At 42.3% G+C, this 12,509-nt stretch overlaps 1 protein-coding gene across 3 annotated transcripts in view; it reads right to left on the bottom strand.

The window, feature by feature from the left end:
* Positions 1–12,509, bottom strand: part of LOC149027474 (rust resistance kinase Lr10-like) — a 35,537-nt gene that overhangs the window by 3,397 nt on the left and 19,631 nt on the right. The gene's annotated exons all lie outside the window — the stretch shown is intronic.

Here is a 12,509-nt window from a genome sequence, read left to right as displayed (position 1 = left end):
AACGAGTAAGCCATTAAAAAGGGTGACAAAGACTTCTCTACATTTTTTATCCCCTAAACTTTGTAGAGTTCTAGGTGAATTTCTATTTACAAAAGAGGAAAACCATTTTTTTGGGGGAAAAAAGACGAGTTTGAAATAAAATGTTAACCTTTATTCTATCTTCTTGTAAAGAAAATTTTCAGTGTCATTTTGAGTAATCCCCTAATATCAATGGCATCCCCAAATGATCCAATTTATCAATCAAACCCCTTATTACTAACGCTATTAGTGATAATTAAATTTTATTTATCAATTTTCAATATTACCCCCACCCCCACATTCTATGTGAATAAATGGCAAAGGAGACATGGAGAAGAAAAAAAAAATCATTCAAGAATAGAAATCATGAAGATGCAAGAATGAAAAAAGAGGAGCGATTGCAAACTGTAGATAAAGATAAAAATGAGTCGGAGCACAAGATTTTTTGCTTAAGCGTATTCTGGCCTTCTCTAAAAGTTTTAAATATAGTAGGTAGTGTAAATAATATATTTTTTTCGTAAAGGGGTCTAATTGATAAATTAGGTAATTTATGCATAGTTTGTTTGTTGAATTTGAAGTGAAGGGAGGAAAAAAGAGCACATAAGCTTTCTTAAATAAAAAAAACTTATCTGTTGATGTAGCATGTTATTTTTCCCACCTTATCTCTTTTCAAAGTCTTATTAAATATGTTAGATTTTTGTAAAATATGGAAGATATAATAAAAGTAGTGAGACTCACATTTAAAATTTTTTCACAAAATTTTTTCATTTCATTTCTTACTCTTTCCACAGTACACATGGGTCCGATATATTTATTTTTACCACCCCACTTTTGCAAACAAATAGTATGGTATTAATTTTGGGCGTAATAAGGGTTTTTGCTAAAATTTTCCCTTTTTTTATTAAGATATGTATGACTAACCAACACGATTCTCGGCAATTTTCTAACCAAAGATTAGCCAGTTAAAAATTGATTTTCCGCCTACAGGTCTATGTAAGGCTGCAGCCAAGATAAACTAAACCTCACTTTCCCATTCCCGAACCCGACCCTAGCTCTTAACAATCTTAGCTAGACTTCACGTTGACCTTGACTCAGGATTAAAGTTCTTGACAGATTGACATTATCCTTATCCCGATCTTTGATTGGCCTTGTCTTAATTGCCCCTTTTCCTGACACTAGCGTCCCAGTAAATTTGATATACAAAATCAATTGTTTGAACATAGGAAAAAATACAACGTAAATAATACTATAATAAAATAACATTCTGACCAATACCTCTGGTTGCCTAGATGGTCAAGAATTAATTCTTCATTTAGAAGACTAGGGATCAAGCATTGGTACCTTGAGACATAATAACCCAAAATAATATCCTGATTCCTGACAGTAATTACTTTTTGGATCTCTTTGCAAGTTAATTTCGTATTTGTTTGGAATTAGAGTCAAAACCACGACAAGACGAGAAAATCACAGATGAGTCAAAACAGATCGGACAGAACAAAAACTAGTTCTAGGTCAACCCTAGACCCATACCTGCCTTCGAGGTGAAAACCTTGAGCCCAACTTGGGTTTAGGGCAAGTCTGGGTAGGTCAAGACCGCCATGGCCAACTTATAAGATACTTGGTACTCTTGAACTATGTCAATGGACGCAAAACCAAGTTGTTCCCCCCCCCCCCCCTTTTCGGTAGACGAGAATTTCGTTCAACAGAAAAACAAGCAAAGGCCATGGCATCCATCACACAAATTACCAATCCAGCTACTTGACTTGGGCCAGGCAATCGAGCTAGAAACTGAAAAGGTCTCCCAAGCTAGAGTATTATGGGCTACACATTTACCATCCCTAGGAATGTGGGTGAAAATACAACTCAAGAACCTGCTTGCTAGGTCCAAAGAATCTTGTATAAAAGACATTAATTTCGAAAGGGTGGGGTCTATTCCTCTCATTCAGCAAAAGAAACAAATCCAAGTTGTTCGCAAAAGTTCCCTACTCACTCTTGAGGCAAACCCTACTTCACTTGGGTTCCAACGTTTATTTTCTAAATATCCGATGATTCCGCTCCCTCCAGATGAGCCAGCATGTCCGTGCAATGAGGCTTAGCACTTCCTTATTGTTCTAGTTCCTTCCAGTCTGAGTCAGTTCCCAGTTTTGGATCCATGAACGAAAGCTGAATTCGTCACTTGCTAGCACAACATAACCAAGTGGGCAAGTCCCCAACGCTGGCCTTGCAAAATTGCATCCCAAAATATGTGCTCAAGCATTTTCAGATCTACATTACATTCTTTGCATGACTGTTCCATAGGGAGTCTCCTTCTCTTCAGTTCCTCTCCACAGGGTAGGGCTCCAGCACAGCATCTCTAGAGTAAGTTTTAATCTTTGGCTCAATTACACAGTTCCATAATTCGCTTCTGATCTCTTCTGATCGCAAGAACCTGTGACCAAGCTTGGACTCGAGAAATGATGCTCTAGTGGTGATCTCTTCATCTTTAAGATTTGTTAGCAAATGACAGACAGACTATATACTAAAAAAACCAGATTGTGAGAGTACCTAAACTATTGTATCATTTTTGGGGAAGAGGGCTATAGAGATACTACAAATTGCCTTTGCTTCTGATCTGTTAAATATGCTGTTCATGAGAGTTTGGTTCCATTTCCTCTCATTGGTGAGGATAAGATATGCCACCTTAGAAACCTAGTGCTAATTGGGTTTGGGAATTGAATCTTGAAGCCTTCCAAACCTGGAACTCATTGATCCTCCCATACATGAATCAAGGTACCTAGTCCTACCTTCGATATTATAACCACCTTAACGACATTTACCACCCTCCATAGCATTCCGTCGTTCCCACGAAGGATGCACCCCAGCTTTTGCTTTGCGAAACTGTGTTTGGATAATAATTAATAAGTTTTGGCCCACATTGATTCACGTTCCTTGCACAAATGCCAACCTACCTTAGCCAATATAGTAGTGTTATGGAGTTCTCTGCCCCTAAAATCCATGCCCCCTCTCTCCTTGGATCAGCACATCCACTCCTAGCCAACACAATGCACCTTATTAGCCTTATCTGTTCTTCTCCAATAGAAGTCTACTGCCCTTTTCCTTAGTTTAACGCTAACACCTCAGGCAATCTCACATGGTTGTGTATTGATGGAGACACAGCTTTCAACATCACCGGTTGGAAACATCACCTCCCTTCCAACCGGTGATAAAAAGTGGTGTTTCCAATTCCCCATTTGGTTATAGACCCGGGTGTTTAGTTCTTGAAACTCCCTTCCCTTATCTCTCTCAAATTCGATTGTGAGGCCATGGTTTTAAAAAGGTCTTACGTATCGGATTTGAGAACTTTGGAGAAACACCTACAGAATTTCACTAGTCTTTGGGCTAAAATATTTAGAGGATTTCTTTAGATTAATAGCTTGCCCACTCACTTCACAGTACAACTCCAAATAGAATTCAGGTTACACACATCTTCAGCTTCAGCTCTGAGAAAAGGACACAATCGTTGTGAAGACTAGGTGGGAGATAAGAGGGCCTCTATACCTCACCTTAATGCCTATTACCACATCCTCAGATTCAGCTTGTGCAATGACAGTAGAAAGGGCTTTGAGAATAAAGTATGAAAATGTTGGTGAGCGGAGATCCCCTTGTTGGATTCCCCTCAAAGGAGTGATTTAGAGGGTGCAAGTTTGGCCCTGAGCCCAAATAGGTAGGGGTGTAAATAGACCGGATTTGGATCGGATAGTGGTATATCCATATCCGCATCCTATTATATTCGGATGGATTCGGATAATATTCTATTGGTTTTCGAACAGATTCTGTCGAATTCGGATGATAATCGGATAGTTATTTTCTTAAGTAGATTCTTCTAAATGGGCATGAATATAGATTGAATACAAGTTTTCGACTACCTATTTACATCTTTACCTTTTTATTTGTGAGGGCAAGATTTGAAATTTAAGAATTTAACAACTTTAGTAGCTATTTTAGTAGAAAATCCAGAAAAATAGTCACATATCATACGTAAAATTGATAAAAATAAGAATAATAAATCTAAATATATAACTTAATCGGATAATTTTATCGGACGGATAATCATCACTAATAAAGGGGTATACCATATCCACATCCTATTAATAATCGGATGGATACGGATACCCCTAAACGGATGCGTATGTGAATTCGGTTATCCATTTACAACCCTACAAATAGGGCTTGGGTTTAAGATTTTGGCCCTGAGGGCAGGTTAGGGCCAAAATATTCTAGCCTTAACTAGGGCCAAGGGCGGGCTTGGGATTACTCTTTGGCCCGTCGGGCTTGTCCCGACCCGTCTCTAATTTTGTCCCTGATGCTTGATCTCAATGAATTAGGAATAGGGACAAAGATAGGGCCAATTAGGGCCAGTACCAAGTATAAGGCCAATCAGGGCGGGAATGGGCTTGGTTTGGTCTTGTAGGGCTTAGGGTCATGGACAATAATCCTTAGCCCTGAATTAGGGTCAGGGTAGGAAAGGACTTAGATTATAATATATAGGGCTGGGCTTCGGATTGCAAAAGCCTGGCCCAGCTCGACCCTATTGCGGCCCTAGAGTGATTGATCCCTGCCCTGTGCCATTGATCAATAAATTGTAATAAGAAAACCAAATGCATGCCATTACTAGGCTCACCTAGTGCCCATGGAAACCCATCTTAAAAAACGTGGCTTCAATAAAATGCCAATCAAAACAGTAAAGCTTTTTGTATATCCAATTTTATTACCATTAATCTTTTCTTACCGTTCTGTTTACCACTGATATAATGGTCAATTCATGGGGCATGAAGACATTGTCGTAGAATGACAGGCATAGGATGAATGCTGACTGGTTTGGTGCTATCAACCTGTTCAGAACTCCTTGGCTGTGGTAGCTCAATATATTTGTGATAATCTGAAAGGTAACCCTACGTTAGACTATTGGCTTCAATTAGTCGACTAAAGCAAGTTGAGGTCTTCAGTATTAGACAAATAAGGGCCTTGTTTAGTTCTTTAGGCATATGTCCTGATCTGAAAAATTCTCAGACAAACAGAAATAAACCATTACTAATCAAATCCTCCAGGAACGTTGGAAATACCAGTGGTAGACCATTTGGCTCATGTGATCTCATCAGCTCCATTGTGTATAAAGCCTTGCAAATCTCTCAACAGTCGGTATTGTAGTAAGGGCCTCATTTGCTTCCTCAGGGACTGAAGATTGTATCAGGTTCACAACTTGGTGAATTTGAAGTGGGTCAACTAGATCATCGTGAAAGATGCCTTTGAAGTGTTCCTGAAGAATTGCCTGAACTTCCTCTTCAGACTCGGTCCATTCTCCATCCACTTGTTTTAATTTGAAGATTTTATTGTGGCATCTTTTTTGCACTGTTGATGCATGAAAAAACTTCATATTAGCATCACCTCTTGGAGCCACAGAACTTGGGCTTGTTGCAGTCACATTATCTCCTCTTTTGCGAGCTCTTCTGCTAACAACTCAGATATCCAAGACTACAGCCTGATTAAAATTTGACTGGGGCTTCCAAATCTTCTTGCAACCTCCTAGTCATAGCACGGACATTCCCAAAAACCTCAACAGTTCCATTTCCTGAACTCCTCTCCATAGTTTTCCATTCTCCTTTTGTATGGATGGCACCGTTGGTGAGAATATGCCAAGCTTAATGGATAAGCTGCTTGCATTTGGAATTCTGAAGCCACATGGCTTCAAATCTAAAGGGACGGTTACCTCTTCTTTCACCAAGTGTATCTAGAATGACTAGGCAATAGTATAATTGAAGGGTGGCTTGACAAAAACTATTGCCTCTTCAAATCTTCTTCTCCAGCTTTGGTTGGCCAAGACAGGGTCTAACCTGATCCTTATATTTGCTGATCCAGATCTGTTGCTACTCCACATAAACTAGGGTCCTTGGGCCCCTAGATCCATGAGGCAACAGTCATCAATCATCTGTTAAGAGAGCACATAGTAGCGGTTATATTTATTGCTACCACCAGCTTTCTTGTGCCATCCAAGTATGAGTTGAAATCTCCCAAAGAAACCCAGCTATCAGTTCTATCTTCTCCTAACTGCACAAGTGTTGCCCTAACCTTCAGTCTTCTAGCTCTTATGGGATCACCAAATACATATGTCACAAAAGAACAGGTCATCTTGGCTTATCACCACTGACACTGACAAATCTATTTTATTTTTATCATCAGAAAGGATGGAAGCATTGAACATGAGACTGAGCCAAAACTACTAAGCCATCGGCCATGCCAATTGGGTCTGCTATGACAACGGAAGGAACTTTAATTTTTCTGCAAATCCAATCCACCTGGTCTCCGTTGCTCCATTAAGAACAAAAGATCCGGTCTGCAATTTTTGAAGAGATTGATGATGGATTGAGTTGTCAACGACCTCCCCAACCCTTGACAATTCCAGCTTAGCATATTCATTGAGACCCATGGAGCTGGGGATTCCAAGGGTTGTGACATAAAAAATTGCAGATCTTCATCATGGACCACCACTTCTTCCATTTCGTTGAGAACTTCCTAGTCTCCTCTTCAAGCTCTCTTCAGTTTGGCAGTGGGATAGTTGGGTATCCTGGAAATGTTGCAGCACTTGGTTCACTGTAGCAGGTATGTTGTTGAGTGTGGCAAAGTTTGCAGGTGTCTCAGAGTTGTGGTCTTGGGGTAAAGGTAAGTAACGTTGGTTACTAGGAAAGGGGTGGTCTAGGTTATGAATAGGATTTATATGTGGGCTTCAGCTATGGTGGATTGGTTGGGGTTTATTCATGTTGAACTGGACGAAATTACAGCTAATATCAAGGTTTAAAGTATTGGTATTGAATATCGTATTGGTCAGGTGATTTTAAGAGACGTATCGTCTTGTATCGAGTATTGTATCACTTTGGCTAATGTATTTTAGTGTAATTCAATGGGGAGACGTATCGAGATATACCGTATCGGTTGGGTCAAATATGGATACTTATTGGCTAGTATCGTATGGTATCGTGGCTAATATTGGTATTGATTTGGTGATGGCACATTCATTCACGTGTGGTATAAGGAGTGCACTTGCCAGCTCAGATTGGTGGGCCATTAGTATTTGCAGGTAGGAATGGATATTGCCATTTTGTTGCACCTGGGTGTGAAATTTCGTGTTGTTTATCAGGAAATGGTTAGGAATGCCACATGTTGCGTATGAGGACGGAAAAGGAATTTTCGGTCATGGGATTGATGATCAATGTAGGTGCCTGCGAACGCGGGTACCATGGTGCCAATGATAGTGAATCTGGTATGATGGGAGATGAGTTTGGTAATGGTTGTGGTTTAAAGTGATTTCGTAACCTACGGTAATTGGGAAAGGGGAACCAAGCTTGGCTCTAACAGGTCTGTTATCAGTGTTTTGCAGGTAATAACATTCTGCTGCCAAGCTGTCTGATTCTGTAGTAGAGTAATTGGGAAAGGGGAACCAAGCTTGGCTCTATCATGTGTATGTCTCTCCTGGCCTTCCACCATTGTCACTGGAGCTAGAGCTTGGCAGTAAATCACAGTACCATAGGTTCTCACATCCTTGCATTGTGTCTCCTTATCTCCTCAAAAGTCAAATCTACCATTGCATCGCATCTTGTTATGCCCAAGGTTCTGCAAAAAGCACCCTTGATCCATAGGCTTTCATGTTTTACGATCAGTCAGGTTCTCCCCACTCCTCTTCATTCGAATGGTACTTCAAAGTGGCTGTAGGATTTTCACTAGGACAAGGACTCTCATGAAACATAGCCTTTCTCCAAATGGGGTATTATCAATCAACATTCCTTATACTCTCTCTCAATTTCTGCACAAGTTGCAGTCCCAGTTTTATCTCCTGTAACTCAAAGTGTATGCCATGCAATTAAATCCAGAACTCTCTTCTATTAAAATGCCAATCCCTCGCATCTCTCCACCTTTCTAGGACTAATAGGTTGCCACCGACGGTCTAAGGCCCCTTTGCAAGGACAGTTTCTACATCTGTTGCACAATGGAAATGAAAAGTATATACTCATTATTTCTGCTTTGAGTAATTATAGGTCTGAACCAATGCTTCAGTCACCACTTGAGGTCTATATCGCCTTCCTTCAAGGACTTATCCAATGCGAGTATTCGACCATCCTTAGGCTAGTCGCTCCTCAGTTTCTTCATCTAGCTGGAACTCATCATCCTCGTCATACTCTGGCTAAGGTAAGGCTTCATCAACTGTTTCTTGCAGTGTGATAAGCCCCTGATATCAAGAGTCTATATTCGACAAGGAAAGCACTCCCAAGGAAACGATTCATTTGAAGAGTGAAATCTTCGTTTTCAGAGTCCTAGTGCATTCAGGCGACTAGCAATTTGAGCATGATCCTTCTGTTAAGGTTATTAATTAGATTTAAGTCAAGTATAATACATCTAGGTTGGTTAATTGTTAGTTTCTTTTGAGGTCCTATCAGTGGTGATTTTGTTATTAATTCATGGATGTATTTATAATAGGGGGAGGATGATAGATTAAATTTATGTGAAGCCATTGCTTTGGGTGCGTGATACCTCTCTGGTGATTTATTGTTTCTTATTCAACTTTTATTCAAAGTCTGTTTTCTTCTTGAGTTATTCCACCTTGTTAAGTAACCTCATTCGGGTACCTAACAATTGGCATGGCCATCGATTCTGGGATGGTCAGAGTGAATGGGCGGGGTGAGTTGGTATCGTGAATTAGGTCAGTGGGACTCTGACAACATGAGGAGAATGCGGTTTAGGATATTAAGGTTCTGTTTGGAAATAGGATATACCTTATGGGGGTGACTAGAACGTGGGTTCGTTACCGCGTGTCAGAAACAGAGCTTCCTTCCTAGCATCTTGAGATGCCAATTTTACGGGAGATCCGTGGGATGGATGGAGCTGGGTACTTTGATCTGTATAAACTGGATAGCTCCTACCCTTTGTTTTGAGGTGCGGATAGGATGGATGCTTCTGGGCCATTGTCATTGGAGACTTGGATCAATGATCTATCGATTTAACTCCGTGAAGACTCCCAGCATTGTTATAGCAAGTGCGTTTGATATGAAGGTTTAATTAGGGGGGTGTGATGGTTAGGGGTGTTTTTTGGTTTTGAAGGTAGGGCTGGTTCGATTATTTGGGCTCACCAATTTGGGCCAAATTGGACTGGAGCGTGGAGGACAAATGGAGTGGGGAATAACCTCTTTTGGCCACTAATCAGCCCAAATCTAACCTCCGTGTTATTAACTTAGCCCACCCAACACCAATATTGGACCAATGGTTCGGGACCATGAAAAGCTTTAGGTTCGGTTCAAACCAAATAAGTGAACCGCGTCTTCCTCTTCACAATCTCGACCTGCACTACAGCTGCGACGGGAGCTCGCGCTCGTTGGTTATCCGGGAAATCGATAATGAAAAGGATATGTTTGGTGTGCGCCCATACTCAGGCCATCGATGCTCGAGCTAAGGTTGCTGTTACTCGCGATGTGTCCGGTTGCGGGGGGTTCATGATCGATATGGAGCCGTGCTTGAGCGGAACTCTGCATACCTCTTTGGTGGGGATCGATTACCACACCTGTACGGACAAATAATGGCTTGGTCATCATTCGATCGATTGTGGGCAGCACAATTTTGTGCTCGAGAGTTGGTGGAGCGTTGGGATTGATCGACAAAATTTCAGGTTGCTTTGGGCGTGGGACGATTAGCAAGTCGGGGATTTGTCCGATTCGATTCAGCTAGGCGGCAGGTCTTTGTGCAAAATTTTTACCCTTTAACTTGGGTAGCATTGATATAATCTTGGGGTAGATGGCTGCGCACTAGGGAAGTGCGTGATTGGCGCTTGAGAACATGAGCTTTGAGTGGGGGCGACCGTGCTAATGGGGATCAACCTTGTGCGATTAGAAACAACATTGAAGAGTGTGCTACGGTGGTTCAGCGGTGGTGATGGATTGCTACACCTCGGATCCGTGGAGCGTTGGTCGAGAGTCGGCTGTCACATTTATTAGCCGCTTTGCTCAATTATTTGCTGAACCAACTGATGCGCAGAGGAGCGACACCGATCGTTGCGGAGTAACCCACCTAATATTCGACCTATCGTTACCCACATTCTCAAGCGAGGTGAAAGATTGGTCGAATGTTACGGGTTGGTACGACCTAGTGTGAGTCCTTACTCCAGTCGTCGTTGGTTGGAAGGATGGGGATGGCTTTCTGTGGACTATCGTGCCTGAATAAACTCACGGTTCTCAGTTTCCCATTCTGAATTGAGTGTTGGATGAGCTGGGGAGCACGGTGTTTACCGCTTGATTTGAAGCGGGATACCACCAAATTAGATGACGGAGGTGATGAAACGGCTTTTCGTACACATAATGGGCATTACGAGTTCTGGTGATGGTTTGGGCTCTCGAATGCTCAGCCACATTTCAATCACTAATGCATGAGGTATTTCGAGAACACTTGAAAATTTATTTTGGTGTTCTTTGACGATATTTTGGTGTATAGAAACATGGAGAACATGTGGCCCATTTGCGAACCACCTTTATACTTCTCACAGCCACCTTGTAGTCAACCGATGCATGTTTGGGGTTGTCTGGAGTATTTAGGACATATCATATCTAAAGCGGAGTCACGCGGACCACGAAGATTAAGTGCATGGTGGGTGGCACTAATCTTAAGCCTTGGGGTTTTTAGGATTAACCGGGTATTACCGAGATTCGTCCAAATTATGGTAAAATTGCGCTCCACTCACAAACTTATTGAAGGATGATTTGTGGGGTAACGAGACGCGCGTTTATGCCTCAGACAGCCATGACAACCGTTCGTATTGGTGCGCGATTTACGGAGTTTTGGTGGGATGCTTGGTTTTGGGTGGGTGGGTTTTGATGCAAAGGGCCATCCCATTGCCTCTGGAGCAAGTGTTGTCCCCTTGGACAAACCAAGTCTGTCTATGAAAAGAACTAATGGCATAGTACTTGCCATTCAAAAATGCGTCATTACTTGATGGGAGACATTTCGTACGACGGATCGAGTCTGAAATATTTCTACGGTTGTGGCTCTTGATCAACAAAGTGGGTCTTGAAACTTTTGGGATTTGATTTTGAGATATTGTATCGTCGGTGGAACGCGGATGTCTTGGGTGGGATGTGCTTTTTGATCAACGAACTTGGGAAGTGAGGACTAGATCGTACCGCCTGGACCGTTCGAGATCGTTCGCCTTTGAGGATCCGGACTACCCTGGCTTCAGGGCACCTTACTCTATAGAATCGGTTAGTCATCCCGATGGGTCACCATTAATTCCAAATTACTTTGAGTATCATTTACCCCATTCGGTGGGATTCGGGTTTTTGGGACTTCGGGATTAGTGTGGTATCTGGTGGATGAAGGTTTCTCAATTTGTGGCTGTTGTGATGCTTGTCGGGTAAATATCAGCCATGAAACCCTGGACTCCTTACCACTACCAATTCCGATCGCATTTGGGAAGACATTAGCATGGTTTTATTGGTGGGTTACCGGGACTGGTGGAATACTGCTTGTTGTGTTGGGTATCCAAGTGGATTTCATCGCTCTTTCACACCCTTATTCCGAAGGTGTGGCTATCTGTTGGGAGGTTATCCGCTTGTGGGTTCCCTCACCATCGTCTCGATCGAGATCGTGTCTTCCTTAGTAATTTTTGGATGGAGCTTTTTAAATTGCGGGTACCAACCTCAAGTTCAGCGTGCCTACCATCCTCAAACGGATGGTCAACGTGGTAATCGCAGCCTTGAAATTTACCTACGATGTTTTTGCGCTCGCCAACCGAAGGGCTGGATTAATTGGTTACCGTGGGCCGAATATTGGTTCAATACGACGTTTCATTCAGCCACAAAAATGACTCCCTTTCGGGTTGTGTATGGGCGAGACCCCCTCTCTTCGGTGTTGGGAGGATGGTCGATCTAAAGTGGATGAGGTTGATGTGTTCCTCCGAAGCGCAATCGGGTGTTGGAGGATCTCAAAACAAATCTGCGGGTGGCCCAAGATAGGATGTGCAATTCCGCGGATTCAAGCGTAGGGAAGTGCATTATCAAGTGGGGGATGAAGTTTTTCTTAAGCTACAACCTTATCGCTTCCGAAACTCGCCAAACGGCCCAATGAGAAACTCACCCATCGCTACTATGGGCCGTACCGGATCATTGAGCCAGTGGGACCAGTCGCCTATCGTCTACGTTTACCTGATGATTCACGGATCCACCCGGTGTTTCACGTTTCACAGTTGAAGCAGGCACTGGGGCAGCACATTAAGCCGCAGCCGCTTCCAACTTGTTTGCAGGGAAATGGCGAGTTGCAGCTCACACCCGAAGCCTTGCTCAACATTCGTTTCTCTACTCAAGGGTTGCTGGAGGTTTTGATTCAATGGAAAGGACTGCCGCCTTGTGAAAATACTTGGGAATCTTATGCTGAAATACAGTCCCACTTTCCAGATTTTCACCTTGAGGACAAGGTGAAACTTT

The sequence above is a fragment of the Hakea prostrata genome, chromosome 1 (assembly GCF_041222555.1).
Source record: "Hakea prostrata isolate BN-2017 chromosome 1, UWA_Hpros_2, whole genome shotgun sequence".
Classification (NCBI taxonomy): Eukaryota; Viridiplantae; Streptophyta; class Magnoliopsida; order Proteales; family Proteaceae; genus Hakea; species Hakea prostrata.
The sequence above is the reverse complement of the archived record's forward strand: the minus strand, read 5'-3'. Positions and strand labels throughout refer to the sequence as shown.